The sequence below is a fragment of the Bombyx mori genome, chromosome 22, assembly GCF_030269925.1.
Source record: "Bombyx mori chromosome 22, ASM3026992v2".
Taxonomy (NCBI): domain Eukaryota; kingdom Metazoa; phylum Arthropoda; class Insecta; order Lepidoptera; family Bombycidae; genus Bombyx; species Bombyx mori.
Window position 1 is genome coordinate 16,340,300 of NC_085128.1, and position 11,003 is coordinate 16,351,302.

Genomic DNA, 11,003 nt, shown 5'->3' on the forward strand with positions numbered 1-11,003 from the left:
AAATATATTATGTAGCTTTCTTATTAGATTTACATTTCTTACGTTGATATTAAAAATACGTGCCTTTATGCTTTTCAAAATAATCTCGCGCAAGCTCTGTGATCCCTCAATGGTTTTTAAATAAACGCATTTATTTTACTATTTCTCCAGTCTTCATTTAATAGCTTTAAAACGATATTATTATGTGGATGGCGAGTTTAATTAATGTTATAATCGGTGGTTAACCGCATCGAGTATGACCTTAATACATTATTAAATTTGATTACAGTTCGCAGAACAGTAGTTCGCAATTCGATAATCCTGAATATTTACGTGAATACTAATTAGTATAAACAAATGCCCTTTTTATTACAGTAAAACTTTAACCCTCGCGTCGGTATACTAAATATAGCGCATATACTTGAGTTCCTCCCAATCCATTCCGGTTCTTAGTGATTTAGGTAGTCCAAGAACCGTTCTGATTGAATGCGACGAAGACTTCGATATGCAACTTAGCTCTCTGAGTTTTTCAGATAATGTGACATAGTTGGTAGTTGGTTGGTTACTGGTGGTAGGACCTCTTGCGAGTCCGTGCGGGTAGGTACCATCATCCTGCCTATTTCTGCCGTGAAGCAGTAATGCGTTTCGGTTTGAAGGGTAGGGCAGCCGTTGTAACTATATTTGAGACCTTAGAACTTATATCTCAAGGTGGGTGGCGTAAATACGTCGTAGATGTCTATGGATTCCAGTAACCACTTAACACCAGGTGGGCTATGAGCCCGTCCACCCGTCTAAGCAATAAAAAAAAGTTGAAAGTTTTTACAAAAAAAAAAAAACCTAAAGCGATATTTTTGATTTTATATCCATATATTTTATATAACTACGCAGCAGCGTACCTTTTTTTCCTACCTAAGCTTGTAATATTAAGATGCTATGTCAGCGTGACCTTACGAGTAGGCGAGCTCTGGGGGCACTAATCTGGGGGAAGTTAACACTAGCCCTAGCAAGAGCAGTGCTTAGCAGAATCTACCACGGTACGGGAAACGCGACCCACTCAGAAGATCCGGCGAGAAACTCAGTGGGCTAACGGCGTACCTTAAGAGATGGGGTTCATACTCTTAACTGTAATGATAATACATATATTTTATTAATTAATTATAATTCCAGTGGGAAGGCGTTGTAGTTTCGAAGAATCTATGATTTGAAAAAAATAATAAAATGGGTCGTGCTTTCGTGGGACAAAGAGTAGCTTGTTACCATAGCCCGTAAGCAACGTAGTCATTGTCGTATTTACTTTAGTGATGCATGCGGCGTTGCTCTGGCCATGTCATTTGCCTTTAGAAAAAAGTATTTTATGTGTTAATATAATAATAATAATAAATAAATATTTACTAACAATCACGCCACGTTAACTGGTCCCGTGGTAAGTATATATAATATAGGTTATAAGGTATCTTTGTGAGTAAAATCGGCCTAGCCCGTTCAGGCGTTTTTGTGTGATTACGTTCGTAAGTATGTATGAATTTGTTATTTGGGAGCGTTCTATCAAAACGGAATTATTTTGCATTGACGCCTAAATCTCGAACTTAAGAATTTCAGGAACTTTGTTACAGTTAACTAATATCGTGAACAGCGTGACATTGTATTAGGCACGAGGGCGACGCTATGGTTAAACAGGAAATGCTGCAAGAAATGATTTATGGATAATTTTTGCATACTGCACGTATATTGAATTTTGCGTATATTGAATTGCGCATTCAAAAAAGCTTTACATAAATGAATAAATAAATAAAATGTATTAGTTCCCTTTTTTCGTGTTTTCCCTTGGTTTATTTAGCCTATAGGTGCGAGCATAATATCTCCTCTGCCTGTGATATACTTATTGTAAATATGTATATAAAATTGAAATATTTAAATACTTTATCGCGTAAACCGATTTTAGGCCCGTACTTCATTTTTCGAAGATTAATTACAACTAGTGGTCCCCCGGTACAATAATTAATTGAAATTATAAGTTTGTACACTAATATGGTTCTATTGTCAAATACCTACTATTATAATTCTTTAATCACAGATCTCGCCAAGACTACACTTTAGACAAAAATGTTAGAGACGAACAATATTTAATCAAATCTATTCTCCATTTGACAACAGACTTTGAGCAATAAGAAAAGTTTGACAATAAACGAATAGGTAGTATGCATGCGTGTGTGTGTCAAATACATGGTAGTGTGTGTAATGTTTTTTTTATCGATTTAATGTATTTTTTATGCATAATTTTAAAAAAATATTAATATTCGGCACTCTTTCTCTATATTCTCTAAAAGTGTGAGAAATTTCGTACTCCTCCGTCCGCGCAATTTTCGTAAAAAGGGGTACAAACTTTTTGCTTCACGTATTAATGTATAACTAGTCATGTCATAAGTATTGTCACACAGTAAAAACTTTTCTTTTAGAATGCTGGCCACAAAAAAGTTTATTGAATTCGAATATCGAATTGTTCATGAAAATAAAAAAGGTATACATACTTTTAGAATTTTACTCATTTTTAAATATGTAGTGGACGCTTAAAGAAGACCGTGTTGCAGTTATTGCGTTGCATCGTTGCGGTTACGCGCCAATTCATTTTTTTTAACATACTGAAAAATTTTAATATGACCAAAAGATTCGTTTATCGTACCATCAAACGATACAATGAAGACTCTAGTGTAGATGACAGGTCAAGAAGTGGTCGCCCTCGGTCTGTTAGGACTCCAGCAGTGATAAAAAGCTGTGAAGGCGCGAATTCAAAGAAATCCCAAACGTAAGCAGAAACTGTTAGCCCTTCAGATGGGGTTAAGCAGAACCACGGTGAAAAGAGTGTTAAATGAAGACTTAGGGCTTCGGGCATATCGAAGAAAAACAGGACATCGTTTGAATGCTCGTCTAATGGACCTGAGACTGAAGAGATGCCGCGCTTTGTTGAAGCGGTACGCGGGAAAAAAATATCGGGAAATTCTTTTTTCGGATGAAAAAATTTTTACCGTAGAAGAGAGCTACAACAAACAAAATGATAAGGTGTACGCACACAGTAGTGAAGAAGCGAGCAACCGTATTCCGCGTGTCCAACGAGGTCATTTTCCATCCTCGCTCATGGTATGGTTGGGAGTTTCTTATTGGGGCTTAACAGAGGTACATTTTTGTGAGAAAGGTGTAAAAACGAATGCAGTTGTGTATCAAAATACAGTCCTGACGAACCTTGTGGAACCTGTTTCTCATACCATGTTCAATAACAGGCACTGGGTATTCCAACAAGATTCGGCGCCAGCTCATAGAGCGAAGAGCACACAAGACTGGCTGGCGGCGCGTGAAATCGATTTCATCCGGCACGAAGACTGGCCCTCCTCCAGTCCAGATTTGAATCCGTTAGATTACAAGATATGGCAACACTTGGAGGAAAAGGCGTGCTCAAAGCCTCATCCCAATTTGGAGTCACTCAAGACATCCTTGATTAAGGCAGCCGCCGATATTGACATGGACCTCGTTCGTGCTGCGATGGACGACTGGCCGCGCAGATTGAAGGCCTGTATTCAAAATCACGGAGATCATTGAATAAACTTTAGTGTCATAAGAATCTATGTTTTGTTAAGTTCATTTTGGTATATGAATGGTTACATAATGAATAAACTTGTTTCAATTATTTTACATTAAACATGTGACAGAATTTATGACCTGACTAGGTAGATTAGATCAAATGAACGGTTTGATTTGTAATTTTTTTCTATAAAATAATATAGAATCAATTGCCGTGTAATCAATCAATCAATTACCTTAACTATTCCGTGGCTGGTTAAGTGACTAAGGCATTCACAAGAGAATGGGTAGTGCTTTTTTCTGAGTATTATTCAAGCATAACGCGATCATTGACTGTTTATTTGTGCTGATAGGTTGAACCATCTCATGGGGTACCATCATTCTGGCTATTTTTGCGGCGAAGCAATCATTCCGATTCAAAGGGTGGGTATACAGCCCTCATAAAATGCATATGAGACTATGAGCTATAATTTTTTTTTTTTTTATATTACTTAGAGTAGTTTCCGAGATTCAGATTATATATATATATTTATACTAGCGACCCGCCCTCGCTTCGCTTCGGAAACTGTAATTTATTATTGATTTCTCCACTATTTAATGGATATTATTATACATATAAACCTTCCTCTTCAATCACTCTATCTATTAAAAAAAACGCATCAAAATTCGTTGCGTAGTTTTAAAGATTTAAGCGTACATAGGGACAGACAGATATAGGGACAGAGAAAGCGACTTTGTTTTTTATACTAGGTAGGTATGTAGTGATGCAAGAATTGCTCGTTTAAAGATATAAGATTCTGCTAACCTAAAATATGAATCGAGACCTCGTCTGTAAATTTTAACATAATAGTATCTTCGATACAAGAATGTCGGATTTTAACGTATGGAGACAGACAGCTTGGAACAATACAAGAATCAGGTTTGAGAATTAGGTCAGGCAAACCTGACTGCAATTGTTTGCGGTTTAAACATCACCTTTACTTTGTTACTACACTGCTTCATGTCTGACCACAAAGATGACGTCGCCACACTGTCTGCCCTGAGGATCGTGGTATAAGACTAGTCATACCACAAAAACCAGTAATTCCAGAACTATGAAACTTTACATGAAAAATTTTTTTGCTGATCGTAATAGGCATAATAATTGTAGTATTTAATTATCTTATCAACTTATCGGATGTTAAGATTGTTAAAATATTATTCGTAATCGTTCTTTTTTTTATTGCTTAGATGGTTGGACGAGTTCACAGCCCACCTAGTGTTAAGGGGTTAGTAACTGCTTTTCGAATGAATTTACAACCGGATCGGAAACGCGACCCGCTGAGAAGAACCGGCGAGAAACTCAGCGGATGAGACGGGCTCACAATAGCCCTTATCAACAGTAATTACGAAATTACACGATATTATTCCTTAGTCGTGGAAGTCATTCGCGAAAGTGTGTTAAGTACGTATTTCATTAGAAAAATGAGTAACTGCCTGCGGGATTCGAATACCGACACAATCTCATCGTTCGACGCGAGCACACATTTAGAGAACGATTTCAAATATGGTAAGCAGATGAACATTTGGCTTTTAAAAAACGATGACTAATTTGAATATACTTTTTAATTTTTTGTTAAATCTGACAAATAAATGTCAAGTTAGCATAAATTATTCGAATTCATTAAAACATTAAAAGGTTTGACGTCAATTCAGATGTAGATATCTGGTTGCTATCAACAAGCTTTTCTTGAGGTCAACAAAACAATTTGATAGAAGCTCAATTTGATATCAAAATTGCAATTAGTTTTTTTTTTTTCTGTCGCTTATGACCACATATTTATTAATTTACAATATGTTTGTGATAATTATAAAATAATAAAAACATAGTCGGGCGCAACCGCTAGTATGCAGCAAAGACCCCGTCTATGTTTGTGTAAATAATATAATTTTGAGTAGTGTTGTGAATGTATGGTTGTTTGGCGTATTAGTGTACTGTATGAGAGTGTGTTATAGAATACGTAAATAAATATGATATAATATTAAATAGGGAGTAGGTGTGTAATGTAAATTAATAAATAATATGAACTAATATACACAAATATAGTAGAAACACCTACAATGTTTGTTTACAAACAAACAGTTCATATACTATCCTGGGTTAAATAACTCAAAATCTTATAAGTGAATATGCAAGTAATACAAGTCGTCGTGGCCTAAAAGATAAGACGTCCGGTGCATTCGTGTTGAAGCGATGCACCGGTGTTCGAATCCCGCAGGCGGGTACCAATTTTTCTAATGAAATACGTACTCAACAAATGTTCACGATTGACTTCCACGGTGAAGGAATAACATCGTGTAATAAAAGTGAAACCCGCAAAATTATAATTTGCGTAATTACTGGTGGTATGACCTGTTGTGAGTCCGCACGGGTAGGTACCACCGCCTTGCCTATTTCTGCCGTGAAGCAGTAATGCGTTTCGGTTTGAAGGGTGGGGCAGCCGTTGTATCTATACTGAGACCTTACAACTTATATCTCAAGGTGGGTGGCGCATTTACGTTGTAGATGTCCATGGGCTCCAGTAACCACTTAACATCAGGTGGGCTGTGAGCTCGTCCACTCATCTACACAATAAAAAAAAAAAAAAAAAAAATCTAAGTAATACACACTGAAATGTGCTGAAAAGCCAATAAGGTGATCGACACTGTCTCACCGTTGGGAGCCCCCGCATGCAATAAACATCGACTATGAATAACAACGCGAAAAGATTTCGACTTGCTAATGTACTAGCTCCATAACCTTGAACGCGGTGACCGTATGATAATTTATCTTACAAAATAACCCTTCACATAAGACTCTATTTATCGTTTATCATAACCATGAGTTTACTTCGAAAAAGAAGGATCTATTCGGTCGTTTCTTTTTTTATATGGCTAATTTAATTCAAGCCAGAGTTAAACTTGAAATTAATAAATGTTAAGTTGAAATTCATAGGGATGAAACTTGTAAAATTAACTTGTGGAATGAACGTTAATCAGTTATGTATATGAACGACCATTGCTGTATCAATATAAATGATTTTTATTATTGACGTGCCGTATACCTTTAGGATACACTACCAAAATGTATGCATAACTTTGAGCTGCGTAAATAGCAACGTATCAAAAGATTGTTTCTATCTCAGGTTAGCTACATCTGTGTTAATAATGTAAGTGTCAATTCGGCCAGGTACACGTGTTCGTATATTTGCATAGACTTCAATAAGTGTTAATTAAATAAGTATACTTTCACGTGAGCAGAAACACGAATCAAGATGTGCAAAAAAATTTTTTTAGCGCAAACTTATCACGCACTTCGTTTTTATATTTTTGGTAATGGACATCTGAGCGGTACAACTGTAATAAGAAAAGTACATACCGCATCTAGAATTTTACCACCAAAAATAAATTCATAGACAATGTAAAAGTTGGTGACCATTAAAACTGAAAAGAGGTGCAATGATTTTATTTATAGCATATATCACTGAACAAGCTAGACTACTTGATACTTGATGAAAATGATAAAATGAAAATAATAAACTCGAAACTTAACCATAAAAGTGGTTTTAATAATATGACAAAGTTAATAAAACCATAAAGTTGACAATAATGGTGACTTATAACGGACATAACAGTCTTTTGCGCGGTAAAAAAATGGCGATATTTTTCATGAAAAATTATCAGTATTTTCGAACTGCACTGAAGTATTAATCGACATGGCCTTGGCAACTGGCACGGTCTCACCGTTCATGCAGGTCGAAAATATTTTTGAAATACTTTTTTTTGTTTAACGCTCACACGTTTAGTTTGTTCTCAGCCGTCAACTAATCAACTGAACGGTGTTTATATTTGAATATTTCAATGGTCGATGGTTATGCTTACGTAATACTAAAAGTCTGATCTGTCGGTGTTCGAAGAAAATCACAAACGATTCTTAGAAGGCACTTTGTTGTTATCCATATTTATACGGACGACAATAACATTTTAAATAATATGAACTGTATTATCAAACGTATGCTGATAGCATACGATGATATATCGATATCTATTTTGAGGTTATATTATTCATTGGAATTTAATTTCAGTGATAAAATCATAATAATTCGTTTATTATGTAGGTGTTTGATGGCTTAATTTTGATTGAGTTTCGGTCTTAGATCGAAACTAGTTTAGTGAATTTAAAAACTTATACAAAAAAACACGTCCGAATAATAATCATTGAACAGATAAGTATCGAAATGTGATTTGATTACATAAAAAAATATGTAACATTAGAATAATATTTTATATAGTCCTGCTTTTTTGATAATAAGGAGCTTTTGTGAAGTTAATTATTCTTGTTCTTGTTTCAGACTTTCTTTCTGACTAATCGTTAATACGTAAGAATAAAGAACAAAAGGATTTTTACCTTATTGTTTTTTTTTCCTACCTAAGCTGAGAGCCTTGGGAGGCTATTTCAGCGTAACCTTAACTAGTAGGTGAGCTCATGGGGCTCAAACCTGATGACGTTGCGACGACACGAACCCTAGCAAGTGCCGTGCTTCGCAGAATCTACCACCGGTTCGGAAACGCGACCTACTAAGAAGATCCGGCGAGAAACTCAGTGGGCTGTGTCTGAGGGTTAATTTACTCGTCGAGCCCTTCGTCGCAAGCGACGGGTTCGATGAGAACGATGACCGGTGCTTGAGGTACCTAAAAGCACCGTTAGTGGATCGGGAGGATCCGAAATGATGTGTTTCTTATTGAATTTTCAACGATTAGACTTTCTAATATCTATGTATTTCAAGTTTCAAGAGTATTATAAACGGGGCTTCAATGGATCAGCCACCGCTCACGTAGTAGTCCGTGGGATTCTTTTGTGAGCAGACTCCTTGATGGCTAGAGATGAGCTGACGAGTCAAGGCCCGCCTGATTGTGTTTAGCGGAACTTATACACTAGACATCGCGACCCAGTGAGTCATAAAGCCATGCCTCAATTGTTCTGTATAAGAGACGCCTTATATACCTTTCAAATCGGAACGCATGAACGATAGCGGCAAAAATAGGCAGGACGCATGCACCTTGTCTAATATACATCAGACATTAATGTGTAATGTATATTAGACATGTAATACATACATTTTAATCATACATTATAATGTATATTCTAAATTAATGAAGTTTAGTTTTTTTTTTTTTAATTAACCTACCTTATTTTACCTACTAAGACTTTGTAGGAAGTTAAGGTTTACAAGCAAAAATAATGTTGACAATCCCTCGAACACACTTTACATAACTTTAAAAACTCTGCAAAGATGGAGGTTTTTGTCCTGTGGTTTAACATAAGTCACACAAGGTGCAAGAGTAAATAGGTAGGAATACAAATAACGTTTTACATAATATATAGGAATAGACTAGCTTAGAATTTAAAGTAATGATTCTACTTAGGTTTATATAAGATATTTTACTTACCGAGCGGAAATTATTTGTTTGACAATAAGTTAACAGCTCTGAGAGGGTGTGCAGTACCTAAATGTTTTTTTTCACACTTTGTTTAATTAAATCATTGAGCAAATTAATATTACACAGGAATAATAGAAAATTAAAAGAATATAGACTTTAAATTTAAGTGAGTACAATAAGAATATCATTATTTATTTAACTAATTCTTCTTACAAACTAACAGTTGGACTAACAGTTATAAACGGTAGGCAGCGGCTTGGCTCTGCCCCTGGCATTGCTGACGTCCGTAAGCGACGGTAACCACTCATCATCGGGTGGACCATATGCTCATCTGCCTATACGGCAATAAAAAAAATATATATATTAAAAGATATTATCGTGTGCTACGTGCATAGCGCGATGCATCCATGCAAATGTTGTAATCATTGACAAATATTGCATCACCCCTTAACAATAAGACATCCCTGTATCGCGAGCAAACGAAAAATTTATCCCAGGGAATGCCCGGGAGCATTCTGTACGAACAAAGGATAGGTACTTTGATACAAGGCATTTTGAACTTAATCCTGAATAGGGAAGGTCATCGATGCCTTGAAAGGAAACATAAGGGTGCTTGTAGTGAATAGATTATTTATTTACAACCAACCATAAAGCTGTTAGCGTAGTAACCTATTTTTTTATAGTAAGAAGCAAGTTTTTTCTTTACAAACAAAATAATTTTGTGTTAGATACCTACTTATTTAAACTATTTTTATAAGCAATTAATAGTAAAACATATGTATTACAAATATGAATTAGTGATCGATTAGTTATATTGGATCAGGGATAGCTTTAGCATAAAGATTAAATCTGAAACTAATTAAATAGAACAAAACATTATCAGAGACGCTGTCGAAAAAGCGTCTGTAGCCTAATGGGTAAAGAGTAGCAAGTCTCGCTGTGTTGTAAATTTTTTAATTGCGCTAAAAGGGTTAAGTATCACAACTTATGGCCACGCAATATAATAACAGAATATACTGAGTCTTATAAATATATAGTAACTTAAACATATTATGATAAAGTTCTTACACTGTCGATCGTAACTTGAATACGAGACAAAGGAGGGCTCCCGGATTACAAACAACTGCGCAATAGGAATTTTCGGCCCCTGCAATTTCGACCTTACGACGAATGGTTTAAGGGATGTGTAGGCAATGTAGTAAGAAATGTATTTATTCTCGGGGTATTCTGTTTCGACTTTTACTATTACGTAATAAATGGTTATAGGAAACGATTTGGGATTTAAATGGTTTTTTCTTGTATACGAAATTTCAAAACTTATTTCGTGTAAAAGAACTAGGTACCGAAGCCTAAACGCTATTATGCGTTACCTTGACGTAAACAGAAATTAAAAAATCAATCGCCAAGCATAATACAAATAGCTTTGTGAGCGCGCAATGTAACTTGTAAAAAATCTACGATCAAACTACCCACTTACATATGCACATATGGCGCCAGAACAGTTGACAAACGCCTCCCGCATTGGTACCTACGAGACGAAAAAGCCTGCGTATCTACTAATTTATAATAATTATTATTGTGTTTCAATATCTAATTTAATAACACAACTAGGTACTAACCTTGCTTCGGTGAGTTCCTGCACCGGATCAGAGCCGAGCAGAGTGCCACCATTGTGATTGCGACTTGGACACGGCAGAGCATACGCTCGTCGCCTGCCCCGCATGGGAGGGGTGGCGCCGTGTCCTCGTCGCAAAAGTAGGAAACGACTTGTCGTTGCCGAGTGTTGTGGCATCGATGCTCGGCGACGACGAGTCGTGGAAGGCGATGCTCGACTTCTGCGAGTGCACCATCTCGCAGAAGGAGGCGGCGGGGCGCGTGAGAGACGCACAATCCCGCCGCCGTCGAGCGGGGGCCAGGGAGGCGGATCTCGCCCAAGCCCTGGCCCTCTAAGTGTTTCGGGTCCCCCCTCACATGTCGGTCTGGGGACCGGC

At 36.6% G+C, this 11,003-nt stretch overlaps 1 protein-coding gene across 1 annotated transcript in view; it reads right to left on the reverse strand.

Annotated features, from left to right (window-relative positions):
* Nucleotides 1–10,837, reverse strand: part of LOC101736703 (E3 ubiquitin-protein ligase Hakai) — a 118,164-nt gene extending 107,327 nt beyond the window's left edge. The window contains exon 1 of the mRNA XM_004924278.5: nucleotides 10,632–10,837. The gene's annotated coding sequence lies outside the window, so the exon portion shown is untranslated. The remainder of the gene's footprint in view (nucleotides 1–10,631) is intronic.
* Nucleotides 10,838–11,003: the final 166 nt, after the last annotated feature.